The 8,535-nt window shown below is 45.1% G+C and overlaps 1 protein-coding gene across 1 annotated transcript in view; it reads right to left on the reverse strand.

Moving 5' to 3' along the window:
* Positions 1-8,535, reverse strand: part of LOC133371915 (tudor domain-containing protein 7-like) — a 158,521-nt gene that overhangs the window by 29,591 nt on the left and 120,395 nt on the right. The window lies entirely within an intron of this gene.

Consider the following 8,535-nt stretch of genomic DNA (forward strand, 5'->3'; position numbering starts at 1 on the left):
CATGAATATAAACGAAAAGAATGTGAGGGTTGGCATGAAAAACACTGCTCTGGACCACATCCACACCATACATGTAAAGCAGTATGATACCACTTTAAACAACCATGGCTTCCGAAAAGAATCCTGGAAACTGTAGTTTGTGAATGGTGTTGAGAGCTGTGAGAAGGCGCCTATTCCCCTCACAGAGCTACAATTCTCAGATTTCCCTGGGAAGAGGGATTGATTGCTAAATTCATCTGCATTTAGTGCAAATTTTTCCTGTACCCATTTTTATCTGCAATTTTGCCTAATATCAACATTTTTGCAAAGCAATTTTCTCTAATATAATGCATTTTGGTATATTGTTTTTACTAGCAGAACCATTTTAATGCACATTTTATCCTAATATACTGTATGCATTTTTGACACACTGCATGGCTGGAGAACTGCACTGTAACTTTGGAGAAATTTGAATTTCAAAGGATGTCTATGTTTCTGTTTGCATTTCATTTCGGACAATGCAAATTAGGTAGGTTTGCCTTTAAATGTGAACTGAATCAAAGTCCCCCCCCAACGTGTAAGTTATGTATTCATGGGTACATGCATACAGATTCACTAGCAGATCCAGTAACAAAATGTTTCCTCTCTTACACCAGTACTTTGACAGGCGCCACCTTCTTCTATCATGTCTGCATGTTTGTTTGTAGAGTTGATATTTCCTTCCCAAACCCATCCCTGACTAGAAAGTTCAGGTAGTCACAAGGACATCTGCCTGTTCTCTGCAAAAGTTGGGCTTTTCTCTTGCCAATGTAAATTTTATATTGGACAACCATTATCTAATCTTATTGGACAACACACCCCGTTCTTATAAACCATTTCTTACAAGAAACCGTAACTACAAGCTGTGTTATGGACAACAGCACAAAAGAAGTCTGGAGTATAATATTGCTATGTGCTCTTGGCTTCACCAGTCAGTGTGAAGTTCTACGGGTGGAAGTAGCTGGGTCTGGAGAAGAGATCACTGGAGGCTTCTGAAGTTTTGTAAATAAACCAAATATTACAATATGTACAGGTAAAGAAGACGTGAAGGCAAACCACATACACACCCCTAGCAGGCAGTAAGTCCACCACTTCACATCAGATCCTTCCTAAGAGAGGCACGCTGCATCCGGCTGAGGCTGGTTCATTAAGGCGCTTCCCCACCAAAGAGAGACAGCCCCCACCTTCCTGCCTTTTTACTACCAATCAGGGAGCGACTCTGCTGTCATTGGCTTTGGCTCCACCTACTGTTGGTCTCCCTGCCTTCTGCCTTACCAGTCCCAATGGGCACTATAATCCAGGATGCTTCCATCCACAGTGCTCTCTCTGTGTGTGTGTGTCACCCCAAAGCTGCTTTATTATTTATTTATTTATTAAATTTATATTCCATCCTTTCTTCTAGAAGGAGCCCAGGGCAGCAAACAAAACCACTAAAAGCACTCTAAAGCATCTTAAAAACAAAAGACTTTAAAACATTTTAAAATAAAACATCATAAAAGCATATTAAAGCAAAGCATATTTAAAAACATCTTTTTTAGAAAGCTTTAAAAACATCTAAAAAAGTAATTCCAACACAGACGCAGACTGGAATAAGGTCTCTAGTTAGAAGGCTTGTTGAAAGAGAAAGGTCTTCAGTAGGCACCAAAAAGATAACAGAGATGGCGCCTGTCTAATATTTAAGGGGAAGGAATTCCAAAGGGTAGATGCCACAACACTAAAGGTCCACTTCCTATGTTGGTATCTGCAGGAGGCCGTCACCTGAAGAGCACAGTGATTGACTGGGTATATAAGGGGTAAGATGATATTTCAGGTATCCTAGTCCCAAGCTGCATAGGGCTTTGTACACCAAAACCAGGACCTTCAACTTGGCCTGGTAGCTCATGGGCAGCCAGTGCAATTCTTTCAGCAGTGGGGTAACATGTTGAAGAGATCCTGCCCCAGTGAGCAGTGTCGCCGCTCACTTCCAGCCAACCTCAAGGGCAGCTCCACATAGAGCACATTACAATTATCCAACCTAGAGGTTACCAATGCATGGACAACAGTGATCAGGCGATCCTGGTCCAGAAACAGCCGCAGCTGTTAGCACCTTGTGTTTTGTTTGTTACTTCATTCACACACATACACCAACCTTTTCCATCTCTTTTTCATTGAAAACCTTCTGAGCTTACTTACTACCTTTAAGGTCAAAAGCCAGTGGGGAATGTATTGAACTAGGACCTGGGAGACGACGTTCCAAATCCTCACTCAGCCATGAAGATCACTGAGTGACCTGGGGCCTGTCACTGTCTCTCAGTCTAGCCTACCTCATAGGTTTGTTGTGAGGATAAAATGGGGAGGCAGAGGACCATGTGAACCATCTTGGGCTTTCTTTGGAGGAAAGGTGGGTTATAAAATTAATAATAAACAAATAAAAAACAAACAGCTTTCTTAAGGTGGCTTACAAGTTAAAATAAAATGCAAGATACAGCAAAACACACTTAAGGATGTTCTCCAAATTTGGTAAAGCAGTTTTCCAGCCACGTAATTTGTACAAAAAAAGGATATATTCATAAAAACGACATACCAGAATGCATTCTATTAGGGAAAATTGTTTGCAAAAATGTGTACAGTAGGCAAGATGGCAAACAAAACTGTGTATATTAGGAGAAAATCACACTAAAATGCTGATGGGATTTTCATGAGGAATTTATAAAAAAATTATAATCACAAACTGATGTGGAAATGTGGGGAACTTGGAGAAATCAAAACAGACAGTTTTGCCAACTCCTGTTCCTGACCATAGTGATAGGGCTTATAGAAGTAGGAGTCCAGGAGCATCTGGGGGCTCCTCCTAGCCCTGAGCTACAGGCGCCTCCCTCCTCCCACACAGGAGTCACGAGGCTGGTTGCAAGAGCAGGAGAATCATAGAATAGTAGAGTTGGAAGAGGCCTGTAAGGCCATTGAGTCCAACCCCCTGCTCAGTGCAGAAATCCAACTGAAAGCATTCCCGACAGGTGGCTGTCCAGCTGCCTCTTGAATTCCTCCAGTGTGAGACAGACCACCACATCCCTAGGCAATTGGTTCCACTGTCATACCACTCTAACAGTTAGGAAGTTTTTTCTGATGTTCAGCCAAAAACTGTCTTCCTGTAACTTAAGCCCATTATTCCGTGGGACGATCGAGAAGAGACCCTGGCTTCTGTGTGGAAACCTTTACAGTACTTGAAGAGTGCTATCATATCTCCCTGGCTTAATGGTCTGAAGAAGGTGCATTGGAGGCTGTTCTAGCTATGGTTGGAGCTATACAGAATTTGGCCCTGAAGGCACTTAGAAGTAGGAGACATCTTGGAAACCAAAGGCAAGCTCCCCACTGGCGGAAGAGTGGGGTGCAAAGCTAGCAGCTAATGCGAAATAACTCCAACCACTTCCCAACAGTTTTGAAGGCCTCTGGGTAAGGGCGGTTTGCTGAGTACACAGGGGGAAAGGGATGAGGCAGTGCTTGGCATTGCCACTATCTGGATGGCTGACAGTTCTCAAGAGAGCAAACAGAGAGATGTTTGACTGATGATGATAGTTTAAGCCTTCGGTGCCAAAAGCTATTGGGTTGAAAACTGTTAGGAGTCTATTTCCAAGAAATGTGCAAGGTGACTGCTGTCAGGAATTTTGGACAGTCCAGTAACAAACCAACCAACCTTGGAGCAGGTTCAGTTGATTCCTGTATGGTTTGGGCAGGGAACAATAGCCAAGGGATTCTCAACTCTATCATACCTGCCTTATTCAGGTGTTATTTTGGGCTGCAAATGAACGTGTGCAACTTCCAAGGGGGGTCCAGAGGAAAACGATGCGAGAACAGGCCTTCTCTATCGTAGTCCTCCTCCTCACCCCATTTATGGAATTCTCTCCCTAGGGAGGCCTGCCTGGCACCAAATTTGTCATCATTTTAGCACCAGGCAAAGATGCTTTTCCTGGGCATTTGGGCAGCACCAATATTATCATCTTATATTGTTTGATCTGTTTTTCTTGCTTTTCTTTTTTTGCAAATGTATTACTGTAGTTTTTTTACTTGCTTGTAAATGGCTTTGGAACGTTTTAGTGGGAAGAAATATACAAATTGAGAATATCTTAAATCTTATGAAAGGGTTTGATCGGGTTGTGCCTTAATGGATGCCCCTCACCCCCACTCTGCACTTGTTCAAGTGTGCCATTTGCAAGACACCAGGACATCTAAATGCAGATAGACTCCTGGGTGTTCCCATCTGCGCGATGCATCTAAAGCAGTATCATACCACTTTAAACAGTCATGGCTAACCCTCAAAGAATCCTGGGAACCGTAGAGTGGTTTAACAATCAATCCCTCTTCCCAGGGAACTCTAGATATTGTAGCATTATGAAGTCTCTAACAACTCTCAGCACCCTTAACAAACTACAGTCCCCAGGATGCTTTGGAGGAAATCATGCCCCATCCATGCTATGCATCTAAAGCAGTATCATGCCACTTTAAACAGTCATGGCTTCCCCAAAAGAATGGTAGTTTGTTAAGGGCACTGAGAGTTGTTAGGAGCCCCCTGTTTCCAGTGGAGACTGGTGGCTCTGGCAGTGAACCCACTTTGGGTTTCAGTCCAGACTGTGAAGGAGCTGTCCAAGATGCTGAAAGCCACCAGTCTCTACCCTATTACACCCTCACAGAGCTAGTTTCCAGAGTTCCTTGGGAAGGGGGATTGACTGTTAAACCACTCTGGAAATTATAGCTTTGTGAGGAGAATAGGGTTTTCCTAACAGCTCTCAGCACCCCTAACAAACTATAGTCTTCAGGATTCTTCAGGGTGGGGGGATGACTATTTAAAGGGGTGTATACTATTATTTTTACAGACAGTTATTACAATGAAAATTCATTTGGGGCTTATAAAAGATTTTAGGGTGTTCTCTTTCCTTCACTTCACCCCCTCCCCCTGCCATTTCCCCCTGCCTTTTCCCTCAACTGAAGAGTTCAAGTTATTGGACAAAGAAGGGGCTTCACTATGCCCACTGACACTGCTGCTTTTGGTAGAGTACATTGGGGTGGGGAATCTATGGTCCTGCAGACGTTGCTGGACTCCCACTGGCCTTGCCCAGCATGGTGGTTGGTGGTCAGGGATGATGGGAGCTGTAGTCCAATATCACATGGAGGGTCAACAGGGCCTTATACTATTAGACAATTGGTCCTTCCAGCTCAGTATTGTCTTCCCTGATTGGCAGTGACTCTCTGTGGTCTCAGGTGGGGATCTTTCTTATTCGCACCTGGAGGTGCCCGGGACTGACCCTGAGCCCTTCTGCATGTACAGCAGAGGATCTCCCACGGAGCTACAGCCCTTCGCCATACCAGGTCCATCTAGTTTAGTATCATTGACACAGACTGGCAGCAGCTCTCCAAGATCTCAGAATGCAGTCTTTCCCAATTATTTTAAGTTATAGATATTAATAATAGCAGTAATTTAAATGACAACTTATTGTGATTTTCATACATGTATTGCCTTGTCCCATGTGCTAGTTTTGATATATGCACTCATTTCAAAGGAGAATAGTTAAGGGCCAGAGGTTAGTGGTAGAGCATCTGTTTGGCATGCAGAAAGTCCCAGGTTCAATCCCCGGCATTGCCAGGTAGGGCTGGGAGAGAGCTCTGCCTGAAAACTTGAAGAGTTGCTGCCGGTCAGTGTAGACAATACTGAGCGAGATGGACCAATGGTCTGGCTCAGGATATGGCAGCTTCCAAGGATCCTATGAGAATCCTACTGCTCTCTGTGACTCAGTAGGTGGTGGCAGCTGGTTATTCTGGGACGTTTTAAGCAAAGTCCGGCCTCAGCAGGCTGACCTAGTGACCTCTGGGGATGAGGGCATTATAGGAAACCCCTGGAGCATCATGGTGAACCTTTGGGTTTTGTACGTTCCCTTCTTCCTGCACGGGAAGAAATGCCTATCCTTGGAAGCTTTCTTTTTACAGAGGGGCTGAGCAATGTGTCTCAGAGCCAGCTCTGCAATTAGGCAGAGTGAAGCAGATGGGTGGGGAGTGGCAGCAAGGCACTGGAGGAGAGATCTGTGTGTGCCACATCATGACCTAGCCTGCACTCATTAAGCTAGCCTGCTGCCTTCAGTCACAGTGGAAGACACTGTCCATGTTGCGCTCTGGTCAGACACTGGTTCCCATGGAGAAAGAGGCAAGGCTAGTCGGAAGCAGCAGGTTCTCGGATAGCTCCACGTGAGCAACTTGCTCCAACAGATGTTGGGAGCAGAATGAGGCCTTTTAAGCCTCTGTCTCCAGACTACTCTATGTTGCAGCCACCTCATGGTGAACGAGAACTTCAGAGCCTTCAAGGACCAACCCTTTAGCCTGAAGATGGGCACTCCTCCCCTGTTCCAAAGCCTACCTTCTGGTGTGCTCTCTGTGCCACTGGCCTGGTGGTGTGCAGTGGGAGGCATCTTGTTCCTCAGGTTAAAGGTCCAGGCTCTGGTCCTACAGGCACTGGTGGTCTGGGAGGCTCTTCTGGGGACTCCTGTCTGAGAGCTTCAGGCATGGTGGTCTCCTGAACTCCAGCAATCACTTCAGTGCCCTGAATTTGATCTGGCTCCTTAGCTGGTTCCTCTGCCTCTATGACTGGATTGCTGTTGGGTTCAAAGGTCATGACAATCCAGGTACCAGTGTTGAAGTCAGCTATCAGTCTGGTTGGAACTGAGAGGGAGGCTTTGTGGAATGGGCATGGGGGGCACCATCTTGTCCTTCATCTCAGGCAACAAACTGCCTTGGGCGGGCCCTGCATCACTATTAATCCTGCCCAATCCAACTGGATTTTCCCCCTTGCAGCACAACTGTGCATCTACCACCGCATGCAGGCTGCATGCACACCATACATTTAAAGCACATTTCCCCCCCCTCCTACCCTCCTAAACTAAATTCCACCAAAGTTTATATCTTACTCTATGCAGATGATGGAGTTTGAATCTCACAAACTTGGTTAGGTCTTACATGACTGCTTGAAGGATTTGAAGATGGCTGTACGCAATAATATCTTATGGTTAATTACACTTACAATTATGGCTTTATGTACAAAAAATAAGAGTCATATCCATTGTTCTGCTCACTTTTTGCCTCAGGCTCTGTCCACCACTTGCATGCAGCCCCCAGAAGGCTCCCTCTGAGGGAAAGTGGCCCTTGGACTGAAAATGTTTCCTCACCTCTGCTATAAATAATCCAGGCATTTCCACTCTCTGAGAAACACAATAAATTCAATGTGTATGTGTGTGTTCTTAATATGAACACCAGGGCTATGGAGTCAGTACGCCAAACCTTCGACTCCAACTCTATTTTTCTACTGTCCGACTCCGACTCCACCCAAAATTGCTTCCAACTCCACAGCCCTTGAAAGGGCTGTAAATGTCTTTTTAAATTGGAAGCTCTCGTAGGAGCATTTTTATCGCTGCCTGAATATGCACTGATCTTGGCATCACAGCATTTGTCTTGATCTGGGTCCTGTGTCATACACTGACACACAAAATGTTTTCCATCTTGAGTTATGGTGAAATGCCCAACTACAGCTGACTTCATGGGAAGCTTCTTCGACATTTTGAATTTAAATTTTAAAAAATTTGTCAATCAAAATTTATTTTGAAGTTGGAGTCGGTACATTTCTACCGACTCCGACTCCACCCCAAATTGCTTCTGACTCCGACTCCACGACTTCGAAGCCCTGATGAACACCTAGGATTTTCCTTTTCAATTCCCAATGAAATTAAAAGTTCTGTTTGTTCGTCTTCTTCTTGGCTCGAAGGTCTCTGCTGAGTCAGGTCTTTTTTTAGAGCGTTGGTTGATTACGACTTGTGTCAATATGTACTTAGCGCCTGCCAGATTGTGTGCCTTTCCCATTTCACCTATAATTTCCAAGAATAGAGCGCTAAAATAGTGTGTGTGAGCGCGTGTGCATGAGGGGAGACTCTAAATTAAATAAAAAAGAAATATGGGGGGGAGGGCAAAGGGGTGAAAAAACTCCACATGCAGAACACAACCCACCCCTCGACTCCTCTGCCTTTTCTCCTGGGAGACCTCTCTTTCCCAAATGTACACCTGCATTTTTTCCCAGTCGGACCAATGTTTAAAAAAGCTTTGGCCGAGCAAATAGAGGACACGGGGTGGGGGTGGGTGACTGGGCCTTGCCCTCCTTTTGTCAGGCTCCGTAAATTATCAACAAATAGTTTTGCCCTAGCCCTCCAAATTCCTGAATCCGTCACAGCAGAGGTGGGGTATCTTTTTCAGTCCAAGGGCCGCATTCTGTCAGAGGGAGCCTTCCAAGGGCCATAGGCCCTAGTCCAACACTCTAACCACTAAACCACACAGAAAAGAACCGGAGGGGGTATGCCTGGGAAAATGAAGAAAGCTCCCTTCTACTTAACACCACATACACACACACCACACCCCGGTTTTGGCATGTTGAATAGGACGACATTCACCCCATACAATTATTCCACTATAAACAGCCGTGGCTTCCCCCAAAGAATCCTGGGAAGTGTAGCT

This window comes from Rhineura floridana, chromosome 17, assembly GCF_030035675.1.
Source record: "Rhineura floridana isolate rRhiFlo1 chromosome 17, rRhiFlo1.hap2, whole genome shotgun sequence".
Classification (NCBI taxonomy): Eukaryota; Metazoa; Chordata; class Lepidosauria; order Squamata; family Rhineuridae; genus Rhineura; species Rhineura floridana.